The sequence below is a fragment of the Channa argus genome, chromosome 21 (genome assembly GCF_033026475.1).
Source record: "Channa argus isolate prfri chromosome 21, Channa argus male v1.0, whole genome shotgun sequence".
Classification (NCBI taxonomy): Eukaryota; Metazoa; Chordata; class Actinopteri; order Anabantiformes; family Channidae; genus Channa; species Channa argus.
In genome coordinates, this window is record NC_090217.1 from 11577935 (window position 1) to 11605131 (window position 27197).

The 27197-nt window shown below is 40.8% G+C and overlaps 1 protein-coding gene across 9 annotated transcripts in view; it reads right to left on the minus strand.

Moving 5' to 3' along the window:
* foxp2 (forkhead box P2) overlaps window positions 1-26974 on the minus strand; it is a 112288-nt gene extending 85314 nt beyond the window's left edge. For 2 of the 9 annotated variants that reach the window (XM_067490169.1, XM_067490175.1), the window contains exons 1-3: window positions 26576-26965; window positions 17901-17967; window positions 17121-17192 (exon numbers count right to left, since the gene is read on the minus strand). The gene's annotated coding sequence lies outside the window, so the exon portion shown is untranslated. Of the gene's footprint in view, window positions 1-9841; window positions 9945-17120; window positions 17193-17900; window positions 17968-26575 lie in introns of all 9 variants that reach the window. The other 7 variants (XM_067490161.1, XM_067490168.1, XM_067490165.1 and 4 more) reach the window with 7 other exon arrangements.
* Between the last annotated feature and the right edge of the window lie 223 nt (window positions 26975-27197).

The window sequence follows — 27197 nt, forward strand, 5'->3', positions numbered from 1 at the left end:
CCTTTCTCTGGGAGTCTCCACATGTGACTTCCATTTGCGACTTTGGCTGAGTGCCCAACAGGACATCCCTAAGAGAGTGTTTGCTTGACTCAATATCAACAGCCCGAGTAAGCAGCTGGGGGGGTGCTAGGGTTCCTATTGAAAATAAACTAGGCTGTACATTTACTGGGCCCAGATATATCAACACGCACTACAAGGAGCCACATATAGCACTCAGCAGCGTTCCGCTGGTGCCTCTCAGAGGCTTAATGATACCTGCACCTCCCCTCCAGCTGCTTCTGCCGATGCCGCTGCTACACACAGACAGCAGGCGGGCGGGAATTAAAGTATACATTACAGCAGAAAAATAAAAAGAGATCGAAATGACAGAAGTCAGACAGTTCAAGCTGACCGGCCCTCTTGAAACGAAGGAGCCGGTAGACTAGTGATAGACACTCCAGGTTAAATTGGCCCTTCTGTGCCTCCTCTTATTTTCCCACCACCACAGTGGCCTCCGAACCACCTCCCTTTAAAAAAAAAAAAAAAAAAAAAAAAAAAGCTTTTCTTCAAAAGCGTATTTGAATTAAATGAGTTGCTGAAATCAAAGGCTCAGTACAACCGGGTAAATTTAAACAAGCAAGTGCGACTCACAGCAGTTTACCTGTTATACAGCAGATTGGAATTAGATGAAAGAGTAGAGCATGGCAGCCAACGTCCCTTTTTTCACAGTAGTAGATATTATCATATAGTAAAGGCGGCTGTAGTTTAAATTAGTTTCCTTCTTAGAGAAAAAAAAACATGCTACTGAGTTGTTGTTTCTGTAAACGTTCCTGGCCACTGAGATGTCATGAAGATGAAGGAACAGCTAAAAAAAAAAAAAGTGAGATATAATAGCTGTTTCATGCATTAAGATTTCCTGCTAAGGATGAATTTGAAACCCATTTATGACAGTGATCTGTAGTGTGTGAGGATCCCAGAGTTTTAGCTCTGCCAAAGATATTATCATTCCCAGAACCATGGCTACACAGTTGAATGGCAGCAAGACAAGCTTCACTGACACTCAAAAGAGAACAACACCTGTATATGCTATGCAACAACAACCGTCTATGGGCCAAAGAATAATGTCAACGCATTTGCAAGCGGCAATGACAAATACTTTCATGCAGGACGACAGAAAAATTAAACACTGACCACGATTTAGAAATTAGGGACAGTTTGGGAATGATCTCCAGGAGCTATTGAGGCATAGAGCTTTGGGTTCTTAGTGCTGGACAGTGGACTTTAAAGTCCTCTAATGATTTGGGCCTTCTGACTTAGTGCTGACACAGTGGCTGTCCATTCATGACTAAAACACCATTCAGCTAGACACCAATTACAACTATAAAAAAAAAAAAAAAAAAAAAAACCCTTATCAAATTCATTCGGAAAAGAAGAATTTCCAAAAAAGAATAATAAACTCATTATATGGAAATTTTTAACTCCTCTATCCTCCACACCGCGGCTAATTCGAAACTAATTTTTACTAGCCACTAATTTGAGGGTGAAGGGGGGAGAGGTAGGAATTACATCTGGAGGTAATTCATTGTGTGGAACTGAGCCCAGCGGAGGCTATGATACCCCTCCATCCCCCACAAAAAAAGAGAAAGACAGACAAGACATAGAGAGGGAACTATTTAGGTGAGTGGGACTTCCGGAGCACTGAAACAACACTTTTCATGAAAATGTTTTCATTGTGCTGTCACCAGACACAGGCTGGAGAGGACATACAGTAGGTGCTGCAGGCACAGGCGTAGAGACAGACATAGACACTGATAAATAAAAAAGAGAAAGGGGGAGAAAGATTTCCAGGAAATGTGGGACTTTGAAAAAGCTTTGGGTTCCTCCAGACAGCTGCACCGATTTAGGATTTAGTAAATAGTCAAAGATGTGGAGTTTAAGGAAGGTGTAGGTGGGTGGAGTGGGGTTAATTTTGTCTTTACAGTGGGGTGGTGTGCCTGCTCTAAAGGCTCATTTTTATGAGGACCTCTGCCTCTCAAATGACCAGCTACATCTGGGCTTCCTAAGTGGGCTCCCTAATAAAGGGCACACTTTTTCAATGATCTGCAGTCCAAAGTGCTGAGTAAAGAGTATCCAGCTATGTCAGTTTCCCTTCATGGATGCAAACTTAGAGGGTACGTGCAAGACAGTGTTTGTAAGGGCAAGAAAGCTAGAAGTGGAAGATGCTGCTTACTTCAGGGATGAAACTGGGACATGGGGATGTGTGTGAAACAATGTATATCAACCAGTGGCAGCTAATGCATTTAGCTTTTACTTTACCAGTAGTGAAAGTCTGTCTCACATGTGTAAACAACCAGAAAGTATAGATTAGGATACGGGTTGTTAGATCAGCTAGCAGATGTATTAAAGTTCGTTGAGGACCAAGAGGGCTGTCCGATATATGCTGTTTTGCAGCAGTCCTTGTTTCCTGAATCTCTACAAAAAAGATGGTGAGTAGAAAGATAGCACAACCCATGGAGCCACAAAAGCCACATTTGTGGGATATACATCAAGTTGAAATAAACTGGAATTATCCTTTAACGCGACAGAGAAAGTTTCCTCAGTCCCTTCCACCCCAGAACTCCCCACTCTTCACTTCCATCCTCTGCCACCTCGCCAACATTAAATGTGTTTTGCAAATGAAAATAAACGGAGTCTGACCGGTTTGAGGCAGTCATACTCTGGAATATGAGATCAAATAAAGGCTTCTATGGTGGCTGAAAGGAGAAATGAAATAGCTTCTGAGGGGAGATGTACCGAGTAATAAAATTACTCCTTTATATCTTCCTAAACAGCACATGTTCCCCCTGGAGTGGGTGAGGGCTTCACTTTGGTCAAAGACAAGTATGCAAGTGGCAATTTTTCCTTCAGGAAAGATTCCCTGATACACTTCTTGAGACTTTGCGCATTGCAATTTTCTTGAAAACGAGAAACTATTTCAGCAACAAGTTAAGCGGAACTTTGGAAGTTTCACTTTGATGATGTGCTGGTGCATGCTGTCATTCAAAGGTATGCTCCATTAAATTGGAACAGCAAGATAATTCATAAGGCTATTGCTTTTCAATGACTTCAAACTAGGCTGAAATGTTTGGATGAACGGTTTTATTTTATACTAACACATACAGTTGACTTGGAAGTGACCGTGATGTACCACAAACAGTGAATCATCTTCGGGATGAAAAATGTCACTACTCTGAAATGGGTTAGTTATTCGAGTTATACAAGCAACATTCCATTTGGCATTGGGGGAAATTTACAACAAAAGTATGAATCCAACTACTTAAAATCATGCAATTGATTTGTAATGTTAAAAAGCTGGTCACAATAATATTCAGATGGACTTTTTTTTTTTCTACAGCAGAAGGGCTATATTAGAGGAAATTTGCAGTTGGAGAGAATACATTATAATTGATTATACAGTAGCTATTAAACCTTCAGTAAAATGCTTTAGTACAAGGATTGAGCCACTTATCAGACCTACTCACTACCTTTAAAAGCTGTCCATGTTCAGTGCTCTGAGTGGCAAAAAAGCAATCGCTGATGACTTTGAAAATAGGACTAGATGTACAATTTATCAAAACAGAAACGGCTGGCAGGGATTTCAGAGAATCAAGGGTTGTAACTGGATCACAGGAGAAAGGAAAGGCAATTTATGGAATAAAAAAAAAAAAGAAATTCAGTGACACCATTTTAAAAAGTTATCAATAAAGTGTTTTGGGTTATACTGTCCAAAAACGGCTTTAAGAAATTTCAATAATAAAAGTGTATTGTTCACAAAATTGATTCTTCTGGTGAGTTATTCAAAGTGTGTTGCCTGAACCACAACCTTTTATCAAGAAATCTGTGTACCTTTCCAACACTATGTTTTAATGTGTTCTCTTAAAGAGGTTAATCTAAGTAAATTATACAACAAATTAAATAAATTTCTTGCCGATGCACATAAGTATGACGGTTTGAGTTTGTTTTATGCAGCCTTGGCATGTAATTAAATGGTTTACTCCAGGTTGATGATGTTTGTGCTGTGACTAGAAATTCATTTCAGGCGTGAACATAACACAGAACTTCATTCTCAGTGACAACCTGCAAGCCTGCTGTTTACAAACATATACAATAAAAGATCAGGCTCATTAAAGCTCTTATAATGCTAGACCCCAGAAATAGTGTGTGAAGCGTGCGTCACAAAGTAGTCAAGTTATCATTATGGGTGACTCTTAATTTAAAAAAAAAAAAAAAAAAGTACCCAATTATACTCTGTGGCATCGTTTTCATCGCATTACAAACTTGGAAACATCGCTAACTTTCTCTCTACATTGCCTTTTGCCCTCATTGAAGCATGTTGCCGTCTACTCAGGAAGACGAATGGCAAAGGAGATGTTTCTGACAGCTTAAAAGTACCCATCAGCTGCCTGTGAGACATCTCCCTGCACATCCAGCCCTGAACCTCCCCAAACAAACAGCAGGCTCCACTCCAAATACATAGCAGGACTATTAGGTAATCTTCTCCTTTGTTCACTCTCCCTGAGCCATGGTGACTAACCTCAATCTCCCTGTTCCACCGCTTGGCTTCAAGCTGACAACACTATACTTAATGCTGCCAGGACTGTGGGAGAGTACCATTATGACTGCCTAAGAATTATCTGGAAATGTACATATACTACCATGTGAGTTTAGTTGCATTTGTTGTATTATGATGACAGTACCAGTATTTTTTTAAGTGAGAGGGAAAGAGAAGAGGTGGGCAGCAGGACAAGGGCTCTTTGTTTTGGGACGGACAAATCTGAGGTTTCCTTTTGGATATTCAATATCCTGCAAGGTACCAAACTGAGGTACAGTAGTCTAGTGTCTAGTTTTTTTTTTTTTTTTTTTTTTTTAGGAGGGGAGGGGTGCAGAGGCATGCTACATGTGTCTGTGAATTGTTGCATGCTTTTTAGTCAACTACTGCATGGCTTGCCTGGGCCACTTCCAACAAAGCCTGGGAAATCAATCTGCAAAGAGATACCTCTTATGCCAGATGTGGCATTTAAAAAAAAAAAAAAAAAAAAGAGACTTCCAAAGAGTTTTATTAGGGACTCAAAGGGTCCAAACAGTAAAAAAAAAAAAACTCATTGAAATTAAATATTTATTACAAATTAATCAAGCTGTCAAAATTTTACCTACACTTTCAATTACTGCTTGTTATATTTACGTGGCTTCTCTTAGGCAAAGTATTTTAAATCTGTAAGTGTGTAAAGTCTGAAATATGTCTTCACTATTTACTTTAAAAGTTGCCAAGAGAATGAAAGACAAATGTTTCATTAGCAGGTGACTTTTTTCTTGTTTCTTTTACCAGTCTCCAGTAGTTCCGCTCATTGACGAATATACATGCACACTTGCATACACTAAGTATAATTATAAATGCAAGGCTTGCTATAGGGAGCTGAACTTTTCACACCTTTCAAAGCCACAAAATTGGATGGTTTTGTGGTTGTGCAGCTGCCGCTCCACGCTAATGCAAGGCGGTGTCATATGAAAAATATTCCTCTACTCAAACCACAGGGCTGGTCATTAATGAAACACAGGCCGCGCAGTGAGGTCATACAGAGTCTAGATTTCAGCAGCCACACTTAAAAACCGCTCAGAGAGAATAGAGAAACATGAACACAAATCAGATTCCAGTTCCAAGGACAGGGAAAATAAATAAATAGAGAAAGGCACTGGCCCCTCTCACATTTTCCCCCAGCACTCTGCAAACAACCGTCAACTGCAGCTCAGAAACAGCTCACAATGAGAGCAGACTAAACAATCTGGTCCCAGCCAAGGAAAATGCTAAGCAACTCTGCACACAGGATGTCTCACCCTAATTGCCAAATATCAAATCTCACAATGGAATTTATCCATTTGGCAAAATCTTCACAGCAAACTTGGCAATATACTTTTGCTTTTAAAAGTGTCAGTTTTTGTGATGAGAAGACAGGACGAAAAGAAATGTGGAGAAACACCATTGTCGAGAATTTCGATGCTGGATTTGCTGGAGTTTACTGAGCTTACGGGAAAACCAGCAATAGAATGTGCTTGGAAAAAAAAATAGACAAAAGGTACTAGGGGTCTTGTAAACAAGTGATTAAAATCTTCAGCATTAAAATAAGCAGACTAAATATGTCCCCAAAGACTTACAGACTCAGGAAGGAGAGAGAGCAAGGGAAAGTCAGCAAGGGAAAGTCAGCAAGGGACTGACAGACTGCATGGGACTGTACTTGGCAGGGGAGCATAACTAGAACCTTGGGACTGGTATGAAAAAAAAAAAAAAAAAAAGGGTTACCAGGAGGGACCAGGCTCTAAACAGGAAAGTAATGGGATGGTCTCCACCATCCACCATGTGGCATTGTATTTTCCAGCCAGTTGAAGCCATGCTCGCAGAGACCCTATGACTTCAAACAGCCAAAATAGCAGCACATTCATGAAACAGAACAGAACTACTGGGAATTAAAGAAGGCAGGGAAAAAAGAAAACACACACACAAAAGGTAGCAGGCCTCGACAGCAGATGGTAAAATTAACATTTCAACAGTTCCTTCCTTTCATGTAGGTATCGGCAGAACTTTTTACTTTTTTGGAAAAAAGAAAAAGTAAGAGGGGCTTGGGTTTTGGTAAGATACAGTGGTGTAGAAGGCATCTGGAAACAGGAAGAAGAATATTGGCTTATGGCTCCTGATGGTCTACCTCTATGAAAAATTAAATAGGTCTGTTTTGCAGGTTTCCCCTCTCCAGAGTGCCCTAAGCTGTGTTATGGAAACATCATCTTGGTAATTTATGCGCCAAAGAACACCTGGTGATGAAAGAAAATAAACTATTCCTCCCTTTCTTTCTCCATGTATAACCAAACACTATGACTTTGGGGTCTCTGCCTTTGAAGTTTCTTTTTCCACCTTTTTAATGTCCATCCTTTTGCCATATTTCGGAAGAAGTTGGCATCCATTGTAGTGTTAAGTCGTTCACAAAATGCCCATCACATTTCATTTTGAAGTCTTGATATACACTTCAAAAGGTGCTGCAGAGATGTTATCATGAAGAGACTGGAAGAGTGAGGCATCTCTAATAACGACCCAAACAATGGACAGCCTCTCTCATTTCCAACCCTGTCCAATGGAGCGTCTCAGTAGTATCCATTAATTTGGACACAGTTCTGGCTAAATTACATGTGTTCCACCTCTGTGACATTTTAAATGCAATTAAAAGCTGGTTATGGAAGTGTGCACGGACTTCCCTGTGATGAAGGGAAATCACTGACGTGATTAACATGCAAACGAGCTCATGCTGGCAGACTAGATTGAGGTTTGAAAACCTCAATTACTTTTGTGTGATTATCTATTTACCAGTACACAGATTTCCATTTCTCATCTCCAGCCGAGTTCCCCATGCACAAGCCTCAATTATACATGGCACACCTTTATTTATGATGCGCACAATACTGAACTACAAGCTCTAGTTATTTTTCACTGTGATGTATTGCGTCTATATAGGCTGATCATGAGGCTGGGCTATCAGACCAACACTTCCTAATGCTGAACCATTTGCTTTGCAAGCACTTAATATGATCTTGACCCCCACTACCCTACACACCCCCAATCCATCCATCCAACCCCTATTTAAACTCAATTTAATCCCCCTCCCTGTTAGACAGCAGGGAGAGTAATGGACAAAGGGCGGCCGTTTGTCCCTTTCAGCTGAATTTTATGCTTTAATACTTCTTATTTCTAAACTCAAAAAATTAAAGTAATTTAAATTGCACAAATGACTGTATGCGAGTGTGTCTGTGTTATGCATGTATAAATGTGTGTGTGGTATATCAAGTGAGAGGAAGATGTGGACTCAAGAAACACCCCAGGCCCTATAATATGTATCATCTTGTTGATGCAATTATTAAAGCAACACATCAAAGCAACACAAGATGAATGCGTTTTAATCAGTTTAAATAGTTGAATAGTTACAAAAGTCCTTGATGTTTGTTTTTTGTTTTTGGTAAAATTTACATTAGTAAATTAATCATATTTTCCAAAAAGGAAAGATTTCAAACACAGCACAAACCTTCTAACCAATGAGCAAAAGAAACAAAATACTACAAAATATTAAAAAATAAAAGATAATGGACTACTATACAGTAACTAAGCCAAGTGCATTTTAACCCTGTTATACATAATTATTATTATTTTTTAAATAGTGCGTGCCTGATTTTATTGTTTGGGATAAAAAAAGAAGGCACATATCTGTGGCACAGGCAGGCTTTTCAAATTGTGCCCAGCATACATAAAACATGCCCTGTTGCTTCAGCTGGAGCAAAAAGGAAAACAGTGCCATCAAGTGAAATTTCTGAGGATTCCTCAAACACCTCAGCAGATAGACCTATCCCCTTATCAAAGTGAAGGAAGTAGAAGGAGAGAGAGGGTCTTCTTTGGTAATCTTTAATTGAAACTGTTGCTTTTATTTATCCATAGTAAGAGAGATTTTTGTCTTTTGTCTCCATCACAGAGAGATCACTGTTAGAAAATATACTTTACTAAAATATACTTTGTAAAAAAGTCAAAAGATAAACAGCTTTTAGATTGTCCCCTCAGGGGTTGCCACAGCGGAAAGTGTTCCATACGAGGATTTGGCATGAGTTTTTAGGCTGGATGCCCTTCCTACCACAACCCTCCTATTCTGTCCCGGCTCGGGACTGGCACCAGGGTGGCCCTTGTTGGCTGGGCGGGGCCACACATGATGGGTTGGGATTCGCCTTCTGCATCCCAACCCAATGCTCTACCAATGAGCCACCGGGCACACACTTTCTTAAAAGTATAATTCAAATATATCCTATATATCTGTATGTTTTTGTACCAAATAATGTTGCTGTCATCCTCACTCTCGATGGAGATAGTTGGGATACTCTCCACTCAAGTAGTTAGATCACAAGACAAGAAATGGAGACGGCTCTTTGCCAACTTGATGTTCAGAAACCTGTTCAGAGTACCTCAAGAACAAAGAGAATCATTATCAGTATTTGAACTGAGTTGGCAGGACTTGGTTACAACACTGGTATAAGGTTGCTACAGTGGACAGAAAAAAAAGCAGTGGATAAAGAGTGAGTGAGTGAAACTGGTGGTGCTGGCTACAATCATAAGTGAGAGGGAATAAAAGAGCGAGAGAGGGAGAGCTTAGATAATAGTAGATAATGGACAATTAACTCAGGCTAGTAGTGCCGGCTGTGGTAAATAGCAGCGTGTGGTGCAGCAACTCCCTGATCACCACTTAGCCATATTCACACAGGGAATACAGGCGATATCAAGCTGCAGGCAACTGGGCCTCGGAGATGTACACGCTGCATTAGCAGTCTCCACAATGCCTTCAAACAATGTTTGATACCAACAAAGTGCCCCAAAGTGCAAACGCAAGCACTCTGCCAATGGGATGTCTGCGATGCCATAACCTTGTCCATTGTTTCATGTCCTTTCACCATCAAAATAAACCCAGGAGCCATAATCCATTTTAAAAAAGCGACATATAGCTATTCCTGGGTGCAGACATCGAAATTAACATAATTAAACCTATATAAAAGCTAATTGCATAAATAAATGAGTGAATGTCACCACTCTGCATCACAGAAACCATGCATGTGTTTATAACAGGGGCCTCAGAAGTATTTTAACTGCCAACCCAGCCCCCCACCTCGTTCCAGCTCCATCTAAATCTATTGATCTGTGAAACCCAGGGACCCAGGGGAGACAATTCACTTAATATCATACATCTAATGATGAGATGAATAACGATTATACCATTTGGTAATTAAACGTCTTACAAACCATTTAACTTACTGTGCTTCAGGAGGGGTCGCTGGAGGTCGTAATGATTGTTTTTCATTTCTCACTTGGCACGAAAGCAGGAGACACGCAGGAGGTATGGCTGGGGGTGGTGGTGCTGGTGGTGGTGGTTAAAAACAGTGCATGACACAATGGTGAAAACACACTAATGACTGTTAGCAGCTATGACACTAATCCTAATGCTGTCAAGACTTTGAAGGGAAAACAATTTTGAGGGGGCCAAGGGAACGGTGGAAGATAAAGCAAGACAAACAGCTTGCTATTTAAAAAATATTTTTAGAAATCTCATTAGCTTGCTTGTGCATCCTTTCACTACAAGAGATAAGTGAGAAAAAGAAGTGCATATCGAATGGCAAGGGTGATGTGAAAGGGGGATGGTGGGGAAGGGTTTATGTACAGACGCCTTCCCTATTTGCAAGAATGTGTCTGATCCACACAAAGGTGTGTTAAACACACGCTTTTGAGAGCCACTTTACTGTCAACATACACAACCCTAATCCCTACTTACAGACAATAATTACACTGCATTGCCATGTCAGTGTGTTGTACAGACAGGCAAACTCTAAAGGCCTCTACAAGGCTTATTTTTTAATTGTAAAGTAATGCATGCAGTGAGTATGGATGAAACAGGTCAAAAAGTTCTTCAAGGTTTAGAGGTTATGAAACATACAAACGTCCCAATCACTCTGTCAAACTATCCTGTCCTTTCCATCCTCTGCTCACACAGTAGCAAAACCTTTCTTTTGGGGCTGGCTTTTACACATTCACACAGCATTCTCTGACAGAGCGATGTGTGTCATGCTCTTGGCTCCTTTTTGAATGATAGCTAGTAAACACTGTCATTCCTAAAAGAGACAGGATTAAAGCCTGCTTAGCCCATAGAGGGGAAGAGTACGCAGAAAGAGAACAGGAACAATAGCCAAATGGAGGACAGTATCACAAGGGTCCAATGTCTGCCATGATGAATATGTGGGAGATTATAACCCATTCCATCATTTCCATAATGTAAAACTCTTTTTTTTTTCTTCACCTGCTGCCTATTCACTAAATAAATGAGAAAACTATCACCCATGCAGAAATGTTTGACAAAAGGCCGAAGGAAGGGAGACTGAGTTTTGAATGACCCTCATGCATTTGACAATACATTCTCTGTCCGGACACATTTGGAAGCAGCGGAGTGAGTAGGACCTGGTAGAGTATTTATCACTGAGCACAATGCAAATGTATTACCATGTCACCTATACCACTTTACGGCACAGAATTGAAGCACACTGAATACAAGGGACTTTTACATAATACCAGGTAGAAATATAAATGTGGGGTTCTTTCGCTGTGTGGCTTCACTGCCTCACTAGCAATCTAAACTGAGGGATCATTGAATGGACACTGGTTTAAAACTCTGTAGCCACAAAGAGCCAGGCCTCACATTTTAACCAATATGCTAACTAGCCTAGCTAATACGTTTTTCCTGCAAAAATTTTTCAAAAACAGTTTGAAAGACTTTCTGAAAAGGAAGGTAATATTACAGAGTTCAGAGTGACGAGCGAGTGAATAAAAGACGTTTAAATGACGAAGAGCATAATTTGGCTTCCCTACAATACACCGAGGAAAAACATTAATTATCTTTGCATTATCAACATATATGTACTTTACTTGACTGCAGGCTCTAGACTTTTCTAGAGACCTATTCAAAAAACATTAAACTTACGAAATTCCTCAGCCATAGAAAATATCTCCCCACCCTGTGCTCTGTTCACACCTCAACATCACTGACACTTTTTCAGCCAATCACTTGATGTATGTGTGTCTATTTGTGTGTATGTGAAAGAGAAAAAGCCTCCATGCAAGGCTATGGGCATGTGTGTGCGCGCGTGTGTCATCTGCCAGATCACCACAGTCTATTCCAGAGATTTCTCCCTTGGTAACCTAGTTTATTTACTTTATCTACAATATAATGCTTCAGTGAACATTAGCAACTTTGAGACACTAGTTTCAATCAATCGTCTAGCGGCGGTGCATGCATGCTCGTGCGTGTGCTCAGCCAGGTGCAGAGACGAGATGAACACCGCCGCCAAAGAGATGGCACCGCTGTAAACCGAAAGACTGACAAAGAGGTTGCAAAATAATACAAAATAAAAACGGACAGTGGAAGAGGAGGGAGAAGGGGGAAAAAAGGAAAGCATAAAAAGAGAGTCAGGGAAGAAAGCCAGAAAAAAATCAACTGTGGAAGACAGCAGGGAGAAGAACTGGGAGGAAAGGTAGCGGTGGATTTAGGAGATTTAAGAGAAAAGCTAAATAAAAAGCGATATTGTGTTGAGAGGCAGGGAGAAAGTGAGAAAGATGGACAAAGGGAACGATAGAAACAGACAAAGACAAAGTGAAAGAGAAAGCATAGGAGAGAGAAAGAGGAAAAGAGAGGAAGGGAGACACAGTGTTCTCCCTGGGTAGTAAGGAGCAGGTCTTGTCCAATAAACACAGGTGAGCAGCTCGACAGGCCAGGACCACCATGCTGACTGACAGCTGAGAGCTCTCACTGACCGCCAGCTTTATGTTACATGACATGAGGAGTGCAACTCAACTGACAGAGAAACTGTCTGCACCTCTCAGAGTGAGGGGGGGAGAGGGGTTGGCAAAAGCACACACGTACACTCATATGCACTTTTGCACACATGGTTGTTTAACGCGGCATCCGCGCACTGTGGCCACAAAGTTGCAAACACAAAAATACCCATTGCCACACACAACTGGACTGAAGCAAAGCCATGCAATTTCCCTTCACAGGTGAGCAAAAGAAGGAAACACCCCAATGCTTCAGTTACTTAGAGGGAGAAAGTGAGTAGTTGTATGATGGGGGTAGTATGTGTGCTGTGTGCAGACTGAATCTTTTCCACATGGTGGGCCTCGGGCTGTTTTTGTCAACTGCACTCTTGAGCAGCAAGGAGTCAGGTAGTGTGACCACATGATTGCCCAAGAGGCACTGCGGTGAGAGGGAGAGAGAGGGAGTAAAAGGGTAGAGAAAGGCAGAAACAGAGACAGAGAGAGAGAGCGAGCGAGAGAGAGAGAACGTGAGAGAGAGAGAGAAAGAGGGAGAAGGATCGGTGGGCCGGGGACAGGACTGATGCAGCACGCATGATGAGGTGTAATCACAAACCCCGTTCAGAGTGCAGTGGAGTTTGTCAACATACACACATTCACATTCCACTGTCTGTCAGCTCTATGACCCAAATCGAGCATGCTATGTGAATGTGTTTATCTACACACATGGATGCTTTCTGCCCATTTCGCCTCCAACCAGGTAGTAACAGTTGCACTGTCTAGGCTTGTGGTTTGCGGTGAGGAAGCCAGATTCCAAGCTCTTGTAGGATTTTGCTGCCGCCTGTATCCCTTTTCAAGCCGCGATCAAATGATCATTATGAACAAACGACTTGGCTAGTTGCCTCTAGAGTAAAAGCTTTTTCAGTGGCTGTGACAGTGTGGGTTGATTTTAAACTACTTACTTAGAAAAAAGAGAGGGAGAGACCGTAAAAGAGATCTACAACGGAAGCAAGCACCATCACATGAAGCAATCCTAAGAATGTTAAGTCTAAAACAATTCCTTTCATTTTCATGGAAATGTTTTATGAAAAACTTTACTTTAGACACTTGTTGTTAAAATGTGTTATGCAAAGAAATGTTCTCTGTGTGAAACCAATGCTGTTGTCACTCCATTCAAAAATGCATGAAATTAAATCTCATAATTAAAACATGAAACAGAACAAACAATGTCATTCACATTTATAGAAAACTTTCTTTGTACATGATTAATTTAACTGTCATTTTATCACAGGATGCAAAACCAGAGGCGTGTTTCTTAAAACTTTTTCTATTTACAACATACAGTATGTGACAATAGAAACACGGAGTTTCTGTTTTGGAGATGTCTCAATACCAGAGAATATGGTACAATTTTTTTCCATAACTCAGGATAGTTCTATACACTGTAACATAATACGCCATCCCAAAGCTAAACAGAACTCATCAGTAGGTGAAAATAGTGTCGATTTTGTTTATATCATAATGACAGTATCCCTATATAACACTGGACTGTGACGGGCTAACATAAACTTAGGGTTATGTGTGCAAGCTGAAAAATGAAGCCGCGTGACAGTTTGGTGATAACACACAAGTTCAATCTGTCAAGACAATCAAGCTTTTAGACCCTGGGAGAAGAATGTGCGACTGTGTGCGACTGATTCATTGGACACGATCACCTGCGAGTGAAGCTACTCATAATTCTTCCCACCTGAAATCGGGAGTTCAAACTAATGTCAGGCCGCTCTGATGTCATGCCTGCCCTGGGTTGGTTTTCACAATAATCTCAGCTCTCCAACTGTCTTGGAGAGATGCCATGGAGTGCAGCTTCCGCACCCAAGATTTCTCCAATTAAATTGCAGAAAAAAAAAACATGTGAAACACTAGATCTGTATTGGTTTATAGAAATTAGCTCACACGTACAGTATTTGCAATCGGTCATTTCCATAGTGTCACCTCTAATATGAGGTGTACGTATACAAAAATAATGGAGGGGAGAAAAAATATGTTGAGGCAACCTCTGCTGATGGCTAAGGTACCATTTTATAAAAATTACTGTAATCTTCTAAGAAATAGCATTGAGATTTGGCATTTTAAAAACACACAGATAAGAGAATGAGTGTGGGAAAGACAAAGAAAGAGAGAGAAATAGCTTAGGCAGCCATCAGGATCAATAGACTCATTGAGCCTCTTTATCTTCTCCTTAAGGAATGATAGCTATACTCATTCTGAGCTCCATTTTCATGGCAACTGTGCACTCTGGGCAAACACTCTTCACCTCTTTTCTTCACTACTCACTGTCTACCATGCATCTCCACACCCTCTTGTTTTTTTTCTGTTGGGTCCCTTAGTTATTTTTCTTTCACTCTTCTGCTAGACGAATAAGTATAGAAATAGCTGCTAAGAAAAGATCCAGTGTAGAGAAATGAAATGTTCATCTGGAGTAGGAGATCTGTTATGGTTTTATTTCAGAGGTATGATGAGTTGCATATGGAGGTTTCTCACCATACACGTATCAGGTGTGAAAAATATTTCCTCAGTGGAAGTATGTAATGTAAGCACCATTCCAGAGTCTATTTAAAAACAGGACAGCTCTTAATGCAAGAGATCAGCAAAGAGCAGGACGTCATTGGTCCATCCACTCTCGCTCCAATTTGCTCACAGCATGACACTATCAGACCCCAAACCAAACCTCATTAAACTGACATATGGAAACTTGGGGAACTTCCAAAACTTCCAACTTCTCTCCCTCCCTTTTGCCTGAGTGCGAAGACAAAACAGTGAACCATAGAGAGAAGGGTGGATGAAGAATGGCAGAAGATCCTTGGGACTGAGAGCACAAGACAGGAAGAGAGGGAAAGTAAACCTTTGATGAGTAAGACTTTTGTTAAGCGAGAGGGCTTAACTTTAAAATATTCTGGGTGGTAGTGAATGGGGGATTGACCAATGGCCCTGATCTCAGCCACACACTGGGGCACTGGGGTTAATGGTGGATAAAGATTAGAAAAAAGGGGTTGCTTTGCCTGATTTCCATCCACCCCCACCCCACGGTTTTCACCTTCTCCACCACTCCCAAATCAACTAGACAATGGACACTGCCAATGGGGAACGATCCAAGTCCCTTTGATTTCTGCCTCTACCCCCCCTCGACTGCCTGAGTGCCCAGGGTAAAGACCCGTGGAGGTTCTCCCTGTTTGCCCACTCACAGGGACGACAGTTAGCAGGCTCAAAGAAACCATTTGAGGATTGGAAATTGAATGACAAGAGGTCTCTGATCTATGACAAGAAATCAATTTCAAACTGGAAATGTGAACAGAGTGCTGTTCAGTCCAAACTGAGGCTTCTTTAAAGCAGCCAAAGATATACTTAATTGCTGTAGATTTTTATATATGTCTACACTAGAAGTACAGCTTGCAGTGTTGGGCAATTACACTTTTTTGCAATGATTAGAAGAGTTTTTTAGGCTAGCAGATATGCAGTGTGAGTTCATCTTTGAAGATTTAACTGAATACCAGACAAATTAAGAACTAATACTTAAATCTCTTTTAGGTGGAAAAGGAAACCTGGTCTGTGCTTCGCTCTGGAAAGAAGAACTCATGGGGAAATGGACCTGCCTCTACAGCCAAGCCTCTCAGCATCTATGCTCCTGCCCATACACTTTAAACATATAAGAAGACTTCACGACAGTGATGTTTTTCTCTTAGGAGCATCTAAATAAATCTATTGATTCAAAGCAAATGCACTGCAATTTCCAACTTTGAATCTAAAAAATCACCCTCCAGCATATGCACAGTATATGTATATAAAATCTCTTAAGTGTTTAGGCAGAACCTTTTAAATAACTGACCGACAGCACATGGAACATGCATGTGGCAAATAATTTCATTCAAAACAGTCATATGGACTTAAACTTTGTTTTTCAGAGCTTTACTCTGCTTCTTCTCAACATCACTAGCTGTTTTTTTTTTTTTTTTTGGTTAAAAATGTGTGTATGCCCATGCGATGCTGTGATCGGGATATATTAGGGATCTAATCAATAAAGAGCCTACTTTCGTTGTGTTGGCAATATAATTGGAGACTCTCATTACGTGACCTGAGATTCTTCACACTCATTTGTGGACTGACCCGGTGACAAACACCATCTTGTATTATTCATTTTACAAAAGGGGCTGTCTTTCACCATTTCCAAGTTTTGCTGGGATACAAAAGGTGCAGGATCAACCAAATAGTTAATAATTATTAGATATGAACTACTTGCTCTCTGACATCAGTTACTACTGAAGAAAATCCTACATCACAAGTAACATTTCCAATTATGCCATTTTGATCTTGCAAAAATTGTAAGAAGTCAGGCCCGATTTAAAATGCCACTATTAAAATACTTTTCTTTGGTGACCCGTTATATTATGTGAAATAGTGAATTCTTATGTGTGAAATCTTCTATGTGCCTCCTTTTGGTCCAGTTTGAATCAGATGAATACCTTCCAGACCATCTATCAACAAGTCTATTTCTTTTCTATTGTTGTTTTATTTTACAGTACACAGGTCTGCCATTTGTCATCTCAGTACCCAGGACTTTGTTAATCTAAAGCCAAACCCCACCAACTGTTATGACTGATGTGGCTCACTGCAGTGGACACATTAATCTAGGAGAAAACACAACACCAGGCATGCAAGGATAACAAAAACTGCTTTCACTTACCACTTTGGACTTTACAGTGTGTATGGTCTGTTTTTTTCTACGGTTGCAGAGTTTGCATGTGCATATTTCATCCTAAGAAGAAGAAAAATGAGAAAATGTGAAAAGATCTGGACTAAATATAAGTGCTGTACTTTGAACAAAGCTTATTTCTGCCTTCTCTAGTTTCTGTATAACCAGCATACTGCATCAGCACTACATCAGGTTAAAGCTAATATAACCACTGTTTCCTTTTTTCCCCCTTTCAGTTCTGCTACAAATCTCAATAAAGACATCAACAAAATAAATAAAAATCCTGATATTGAAGTTTGCCCACATTTGTCAGCCATAATGCATATCATAACTTCTAAGCTGAGGTAGATTGAAAATCCTTGGGGTGTGAAAAGCAAACAGGCACAACTGAAAGGGTGCCCAGTGGAGGGGGAATTCTATCAAGGTGGACAAGATGAAGATTTGCTACATTTGAGAGGGAATGAGGGCTTCTTGACCTCCACCACCCAAACATAGTAGGGGTTACGATTCTGTACCACCATAACTGAAGCCACAGTTTGGAAAAAAAACAAAACAAAAAAAAAAAAACTACATTGGTTTAATATTTTAATCAAAAAGGAAGGCCATTCCTTAAAGATTTTCTATTTAAAATTATTGATCATGGGGATATACAGAACACTGTTAGTTTAAACACTGATCCTTGGGAAAACACTGTCAATGCTACTCTAATCTTTGTCAAGGTTAAGACCAGTTTGACAGATGGACATGCAGGAAGCATGTCCAGATACATACCCTAAGGGAGAGAACTTGCTGTTGTTTTCCGTCACAGGAGTGAAAGGAGTCCAGCGATGTCACCTATCTGAGATAAGACAAAACAGTATGTTCACTATTAGTCCAAATCTATACCTTTTTAAAAACATTTCCTATGCACATTCAGTGTTAGTGTGGACATGTGTGGGCTAGTCTTGCATAACTATTTTCTGTGAAGCTTGTAGGTGAAAGCAATAAACCTTGGAACAACAAAGTGCACCTGGATTTTGCTGTGAAACATTCGAGCATGTGTGTGTGCGTGTGTGTGTGTGTATGTGAGTGCATGCACAAACAAGCAATGTACAGTACAGTTTGTAGTCGCCTCCCCAGCAGACACACACCCTCTCTGAAGTTAAAAGGTGCATGCCTGGAAGGTCTCAAGCTATCAACGGCAAGTAAATCACGCCGTTAACCTGACACGATTGATTTCTCATGTATTCATGTACAGTTGTCTGCATCTAAGTACACATGCTATGCCATCAATATAATTCAGAAACCATTTGTATTGAAAATTTTTTCTGTTAATCACACAACTACAGCAGGAGTGTACAATGCCATGATTGCAGCTACAGATCACCCTGGACATTTTTACTGCACATAGATCACATTTACAGTATTGGAACAAAGAAATCTCCTCTTAAAAGAACTTGTTAGAGGCAAATTTCTGCTGCCGGAGGCACGAGGGGCAACAAATGGCCTGGATGTTCTTCTCTGAGAATTTTTTTCATCTCTTTTATTCTCCCAGAATTCCAATGACCCCTACAGGCAACCAGCGATTGCTGAATCCTAAGGAATGTGCTCTCTGAACTGTACAAAAAGCCCTCAGCTCAAAGAGCACAGCTGAAAACAAAACATGCCAACTGCTATAATTTTTCACTGTTTTGAGTTTGTTGCACAGATTGCTGTGCAACATTTACTCAGAATAGGGTGGGAGAGTTTGATGAGGGGGTTGGGCAACAACCAATGGGCAAAATGGACATGAAAATATTAACTATGATTCATTTGCATAGTATAATTCGACAAATTGAGCATATGGGAAATACAGTTTTATGTATAATAAGTAATAAAATAGACAAAAAAAAAAATAGACAAAAAAGACCTTACATGTCAGAAACAAAATACGTTTACATATACATATACTTACATATTAAAACATATATACTTCAAATAAATGCTCTTTACTTAGAATTATTTGCTGGATAGTACACTCCAATATCACAAGACCTCTGGGCTGTGCAGATGTCATATTTTATTCACTGGAAAAGCATTAGGAATACTATTAGTCTGTATGACCTCCAATTCGTGGGGATTTACAAATACCACACATCTTTTTATGCCAAATATAAAACCACTGGTAAATTCTATCAACTTATAAATACGGCAAATGCATTCACGTCTTCACGAAGGCCTAATAATGCTATAGGCAGATATTTACATAAAGCGCTTGTGCACTAAGTCAAGATAAACTATTTAAGACCAGGACCACAAATACCTCAACAGTGCAGAAAAAGGAGGGTCTTGCGATGAAAGAGGACATTATGCTAACAAGTAAGATTACTGTACACAATAACTTTATCTCAAAAGTAAATACCATCCTTGGTGTTGGAAAAGGGGGGCATTGTGGAAAGTCACTAGCAATATTTCTGCGGGGACCAAATGCTCCTTATCAGTGTTAGTTGAGCAATTCAGGCCTGGCCGAAGAAAGATGAGTCTTCAAACTCATTCTATTCATGGTCAGACGTGTAATTACCCTCAGCTCACAGTCTAGACGTAACCGCTTTCACAGTATTTAAGACCCCCTATGCAACGCATGGACGGTAGCTCCTACCACCAAGCCCTGCACGTTAAATCTGTGGGCAGATAAATTAGCGAAGAATGCAATAAAATAGACACAATGAGAGGAACTTTATCCTCCCTGCTGCTAAATGAGATTTCTTTGAAATGCAGATCAGTGGCTCTAGATTAGTGAATTTTAGCTGCTGTCAACATCATAACAAAATACAAATGCGATTGTTCACTGGTCCCTTATCTCCTTGCTTCCATCTGCTGGCTGGTTATTTACTCCCCCCTGATTTACTATGCAGATCTAAATAAGTCGCATCAAAAGGAGGGCTTACTGCACAATGCCTTCTTAAGCTTCTACATCAAGGTATTTGAAAAACCGGTAGTCACATGAAAAGGCTGCCCATCAAAGGCACATCTCTAATGAACTCTCCCATATCAGAGGGGGCTTGTGGGGCCTGGCTTTAATGCTGTCTGTGTGGTGAGAGAGGAGAAAAACTACAAATCAGACTCACCAAGTCGTGGCAGAGAAGGGAGGAGGAAGACAGAGAGGTGGAGAATAGAACGAAGCAAGGAGGAGGAGGAGGGAGGTCTCAGTTATCAGATGGGATTATCTCAGCATAGAGACTAGGCCTAGGTCTTTTAATCCACCCATCCAATTTCCAACATCTAGGCTGAGGAAGGCACTCACAAATAATACAACTGCACTAGAGCAGAAGTTACAATGGATTACACTAGATTGAACCACACGTTAGTTAAAATTGAAAACTATAATCAACGTGTAATTTCAACTTAAAACAAAGGCCTTTAAATTTAGTTTAAAAGCAGTGTCTTTAATGCTTTTTAAAAGTATCTGTTAACATACCAAATAAATCCAGTGAATATTGGCTGCCTCTTGGACTGTCAAATACAGGGAGAAAAACGTATTGTGCCGTCTCCCCTTCTCATTCTCCCCAGGTCTGCAAACAGCTTAAGTAATCTCAAACAGAGCTTTTGCATTACACTCTCGCAATAACCTTTAATTTCATGGTGTATTTGTTGCATTGAGTGCACAGGCCGGATTACAACTGACAATCTTCAGACTTATACAGTGAAAATAAACTGCATGGAAAGATCATGATCTGTGTACACACCCCCCCCAAATCATCACAGCCACCATCCGATGTCTCGATGAAGGGGAGACCAACAAGCGTGCACTTTACCAGTGAACAATTAGCCCTGGAGCAATAGCAAGCCTGCCACTGGCACATGTGGTTAAGAAGCGAGCTCTGCAGGAGAGCTCCAGATGATGAAGGGATGAGGATGGGAGGGGGAGAGGGGAAAAGACCAATTTTTTTTTTTTTTTTGGGGGGGGGGGGGGGGGGGGTGTCGTGTGCCAGACACGCGTGTGCCAGTTTTTGGCTACTGAGCATGTCCTTTGTAATTTACTTTGAGCTACTCCTTAAAGAGACAAAGCACGAAGAGGGACAATAGTAGAGGGAGTTACCCACCTCTTTAATTCTAAGACAATTTGGGCTCAGGATTTTAGGAAGCCATCCAAATTGAGTTGTAATGTGAAGGCATCCGAAAGCTCTGCTACAAAAACTTCTCGTCCCTCCCCTCACCCTGCCTCAAGCATCTTTCTGCTGCGTAGCATGCCAATTGGGCCCAGTGCCAGTCGCATTTGCAACCACAAGGGACCCATGTCTTTTTGCCTTGCCTAATGAAATGACAAAACAACAGATTTGCATATGCAGAAACAGGTGTTGTAACAGGTTTGACTCGTCTTGACCCAAACCGTGTTAATGAGAGAAAAGCCAGAGAAAAAGGAACACGGAGGAAAAAAAAAAAGTTTATGACCAACAGCTGCCTTGAGGTATTTAGGCACTGATGGGCACTCAGCTCTGCACCATCTGCCCTGCTGCTTGCCAGCAGTGACAATTCAAATTAAAAACCACTCATCAAATATCATAAAAATAAACCATTGTTTAGCTGGGTCCATATGTTGCAGCTATTTTGTTCCGTTCTCAGAGGGTAGCACTCGAGACTGTGTGCCGAGGCCTATAGCTGTGATCCAGGGAAAATCCAGAGCGCCACACAGTAGCTTGTAATTACCCTCCCACCAATTCACTGTCTTCAGACCAGAGCCCTGCGTCATCCTACACATTATCCAAGTCCATCCTCTCTGCATTACAGAGGAGAAAAACCTAATGGAGTCCAAGTGGTGAAAACATGGCCAGTGTTTAGAGAAGGATTAAGGTTTGCCATCAAAGATCATGAGCTTGGTATTCAGGTGGTGAAAACAGATAAAATTAGCACACTATATTAGCTGGTAACCAGATAACTGCCATTGTGTTTTACGCAAATGTATAATTCCAAACAACACCTGAAACAAAACATATGGCTATGAGAGTGTGGCTGTTAAACAGCCCAACTTTAAGTGACGTATTTCTGAAAATGTCAACTGTCTCGCCTCCACATTTTCACCAAATTATGTCTAGACCCAAAGGGCTTCACTGGAAACATTCCTTTTGTCCTTTACTGAAAGACATGTACTACTGTACAACACCCCTGCCCACCAAACCTACTCCACACCACCACCCAACCCCCGTTTTCATTTTTCCTCCTGTTTTTATTTAGATGAGTGAGACAGAAGGAACAAACCTGAGACAGCCTTGACCCTGCACGAGTGTTGTAACTTGGTCTAAAGCTACGCCGGCAGAAGGCAGCACCATATGCCCTCAGCCCCGAGCTGGATGCTCTTTCTGCAGCCTAATGTGCCTGTCAAAAACTGTTACTGTCATGATTCCCCCTCCTTTCTTTTTTGCTCTCACAACATGTTTGAAATAAACATTTTTCTTTTTCGCTGTGTCTCTTAGGGTAAAGAGTAAAAGGTCCTTGGAGATGTGAATGCAGGAGCTGTTTGTGTTTCTAAGGATACAAGTCATCAATAGGTAACAGCCATAACTCAGTATTGATGGGAAATTAGAAATGACCAAATGTAACTTTTTCATTTAACCTAATTTTATTTTATCAAACATATCCATCACACTGCTCATAATCAAATGATGTTGTCATTTCAAAATAATCAAGAGGTGTTTTAATTAAAGGTTCCTGAAAAACAAAGGTTGACAACCATTGTTTGCCACAGTGCTGTCTGGCATGAGGTTTGACTGTTTACCAGTGACAGCCTGATGGCTTCATGCAGTCTGAGCAACACTGACCTTGCCTTTTACCATGAATGACCCCTTATCTTTAACTCAGGGCAAGACCCCCAAAACCAACACATTTTTTCACACCAGGACACTGCCTGTCTGAATGTAGAAAGCCATTATGCCTTCACACCACACTGACCAGCAAGTGAATAAACAATTGTTAACTCGGCAAAGGAGGCAAAAAAACCAAGGCAAAAATAAAAGATGCAAGGTTTGTTGCTGCTGTGGTATACTGTGATTCAAATGAGTACATAGTGCATTTGGATAAATAGAATGACAGGTCAGCTAGTGTTACAGGCCAAGCCTATGGCTGCTCTGAGTGTCAGCTCAGTGGGAGACTATTATGTACAAGGTCACAGTCAAGACAGTAGTGCCAAGAGGTGAACCCTAAAGCTTATGAAAAGGTATGAATAATTTTACGTAGCTTTTAAGAACTATAATATACACAAACCAAAATGTTGTTTTATAGCTTTGCATGCACGTCCCTTTCCATTTCAGAATCTGACACACTGTGAGGTTATATGCACCAGCCAAAAGCTACATTTTTGGGTTGAGAGTTGAGCTGCTTGTGGCTTTACAATCCTTGGAGGGAGGTATGATGACGTGAGATATAATATTTGCAAAACAATCTTTGCAGGCTATTTTGACACTTGATTGTTTTGATCCACGTAAATGTATGCTACTTTTTTTTTAAAACTTGGCCACACAAACACGAAACCCTTAAAAATAAACTAAAATTCAACACTGAACTCAAATTAAACAGTGTGAAAACGTAAGTTACTGGCTGACACTTTCCTTAGATAGGACTTAACTAAGCCTCGTGTGGGCACCATGCAATCTCCCCTCTAATCCTCATCTCCTGACCTCACCCTGCACAGGTTTCTCTGGCCAAACAGTCACAATGTTCCTCACTCACAACAGTGTCGAGTCAAGCTTAAGAAGTGACCCAGAGCGTAACTAAAAAAGTCTGAGCTGTCTCAAGATTCTAACCGGGGCACACAAAACATCATTACTGTGATGTGGATAATAACAGTGCAAAAGGGTGGCCTCTTAAGCATATAATAATAAGTCAATCTCTCTGAGGCTGACAGCTTGCAGCATATGATCCCGGTAAACAAATGCTTTTGCGCAGCACAAAAGTGCCATTAAAGGCCAAAACTGTCAACACAAATTCCACTCTTACTTTGGGGGAGGCAACTGAAGAGAGAGGTGGGGGGAGGAAGGAAAAAAAAAAGGACTTGATCACTTCTGGTTGCTTTAACTTGCAAGGAGGTTGTCATGGAAACATTTCTATGAAGTTAACTGGGATAAAACCTGAACATTTGCCATTTAATTGTCTTTAGCTCAGTGCAGGGCAGGGTTAGCTCGTATGGGAGACACACTGCGTAGGTTAACTGGGTGTTTGGAGATGTTTAGAAAAGTGAGGCTGGTGCACCACTCCCCTGATTTTCTTACCCATTTTCCCCCAAACGCAGCAACACCTCAAGGGTTGAGCGAGCAGTCTGTTTCATTACAGAGGTGTTGGGGGATGGGGGATGGTGCAATTCAACAGCTAATCCAAAAGTGAGCAAGTGTTTCATTGCCAAAGAAGTAGTATGACTCAAAACAGAAACAATGCGACCTGTACATAAAACCCCTTTCTTACTTTATTCTAAACTGCACTTATTTTGCAAAGTCTATAGTGTTAGTTTAATCAGATTCTGCATTCACAGCAAATGCATACAAAGTTTTCACAGGACTCAGAGAATTACAGACGTAAAGCTTTTTTCTTTTCTATTTTTTTTTTTTACTTTGGCTCCACTGGAAGCAACAATTTTCATATCGAAGATAAAATCATGCATCAACCGGTATTCATTGAGCTGAAAGCTGAATCTTAATTTTGATAAATGATTGAAACCTATGACAGGGTATACACATTAATCCTGAGGAGGACATTCATTTTCCTATTACCATAATGTAGAGCACGACCACCCGATGATAAATGCAGCAATCAAAAAATGGACGCAGAGTGGGGAGAGTCGGGGTAATAAGTGCAGTGCTCCCAACAACGACCAGTCCTAAAGGGAGACTAATAGCAAGTCTGTCTCAATCTCTCCTAATGCCTTAGGAAAAAATGCATCCTGTTTCATAAAATCAAGTGACTTTTTCTTACTCCACCCTGACAACAAGTAAACAAGAGAGTAAGAACTGTTTTAAACACACTTTAAGAAATTATTACAGAGGTACCGCAACAAAGGGGCCGATTGTGCACCGTCGCTGACATATTTCACAAGGGGCATTTATTGCTGCCTGGCCTTTGAAGAGTGAGAGCTGCTGAGTGAGAGGGGGAACTGGCCCACACCTGCATAACTGAGGAGGGAACACCTGTGCACCCTGCGGCTTGAACAGGGAGGGTCGATCCAGCTAATCCAGAGGTGAAAGCTGATCAGAGGACAGGCCCAAAGAGTTCAGCAGCTCCCACTACCTTGTTAGCCTCTCTTTACCAAAAAAAAAAAAAAAAAAATACATCTATTGATTTTGGAACTCCACTGATTGCAAGAGAATACTGGCAAGACACCTTGTGAATAAGAGGGACTGAGCAGAAGCCTCTATTGTAGGAGCTTTTAGAGCTGAGTTTAATTAGACAGAATTTTAGGTTAATGATCATGAAAGCTGATATGTTGCCAGCATCTGTTTCTGGACCAGGAAAAAAGATGGAATATAAAAATGGAGGGAGCAAGTACTGTACGGTAAGGTGCTGACTGCTGAAAATCATAGATATTTATCATCTAGAGAAAACATTGATAGTTGACAATTATAAACTAAAACCACTGATTTCAATCTAACTATGTTCTATTTGTACTTCCTATATGAACTTAAGAAAAGCATATTTAAACTCCAGCACGGTTTAAAAAATGCAAACCCCTGTGTGTCTAAAGCGACAACACCATGGCTACAACGCTAAAGGATTATTATTTTTTGTAACGGCAGTAATCTTTGGCCATTAAATGCATAAGAAAAAGATGTCACATACATTGAATGTCTGATATACCAATACCAAGTTGCAATGCATACAATTAGCTCACTGTTTACTTATGTATATAGTAGGCTAATAACTGAAATTACCAATAAATTATAGAGACCACTAAACTGTTAATAAAATATCTTTCATGCAGTGAAAGATACGCAAATATAATCTGACATCATGTGTCGTTAACGGCGTATATGGAGTAAAATATGTTATCTTACAGGGCAATTATCAATAACACAATTTAGCTTATTCCTGTACACACTCACGTTATGATTTAAAATTACTTTTCACACGTGTCACTAAAATAAAAATCGTCTGAAGGCCATGCTGTGAAAAGTTTAAACGGTATGAAGATTTCAAACAACAAGTCGTCTTTTCACAAGGCTCCGTGCAGCGCACAGACGGGGCAAAGGCTGGACACTTCGGTCTGAGGGTCCGAAGATGAAAAAGTCGAAGACTACGCTCGGTGGAATATGTGAACAGCTGTTCAGTTATCAAAAACACACGGCGTCCTCAAATAATGGCTAAACACTGTGCTTTAGAGTCAAGTTGCAAAGCGCCAAGTTAGGGGACGCGGGACAAACTCGCGGCCGAACCTGCGGTCCACTTCCTAAAGTGCAGTCAACACACAAGTAAAAAGTCAAATTAAGCTCTCGAGCTGAAAAACTTACCACGAGAAAAAAAAAAAAAAATGGCAGGTCTAGTTTCCTCACGGTAAGTCACAGGGACGCACACCAGGTGAGAAGTCGTCCTTCCTCTATGCCTGCGGAGCTCTTCACACGTGACTGTCCAAGTTCACCATAACGCAGAGAAAATGAACAACAAGCGGCAGAGTAAATAAAAAAAGCTCAAATATTCCTCCGCTGGGCACCGCTGTCGGAGACATATACACACACACACGTATGCACACACACTCTCTCTCTCTCTCCTGCTGTCTCTCGTCAACGCTGCTGTTATTACTAATGCAACAGAGAGAAAAGCAGTACACTGAGTCCTGTTTGAATGACGCGCAATGCGAGGAAGAAGCGGCTTGTATTTTTTTTTTTCCGTTACGATTCAAACACACATCAAGATGTATCCCGGCAAGCGAGTGTATTTGGGACTAGAAACCCCCTTAGGGGAGGCACTTGCTAGTGCGCGGAGGTGCGTGTTGTTATTTTTGGGCGTACTGCGACCCCGTGTGACATCGGGGCCACCTGCTATGTAAATAAAAGTGTTTTTCCAAAGTTTCTTTCTGCTTTTCAGACGCTCCTTGCTTCAGCATTACTTTATTAGCGGACACTCATATCGATT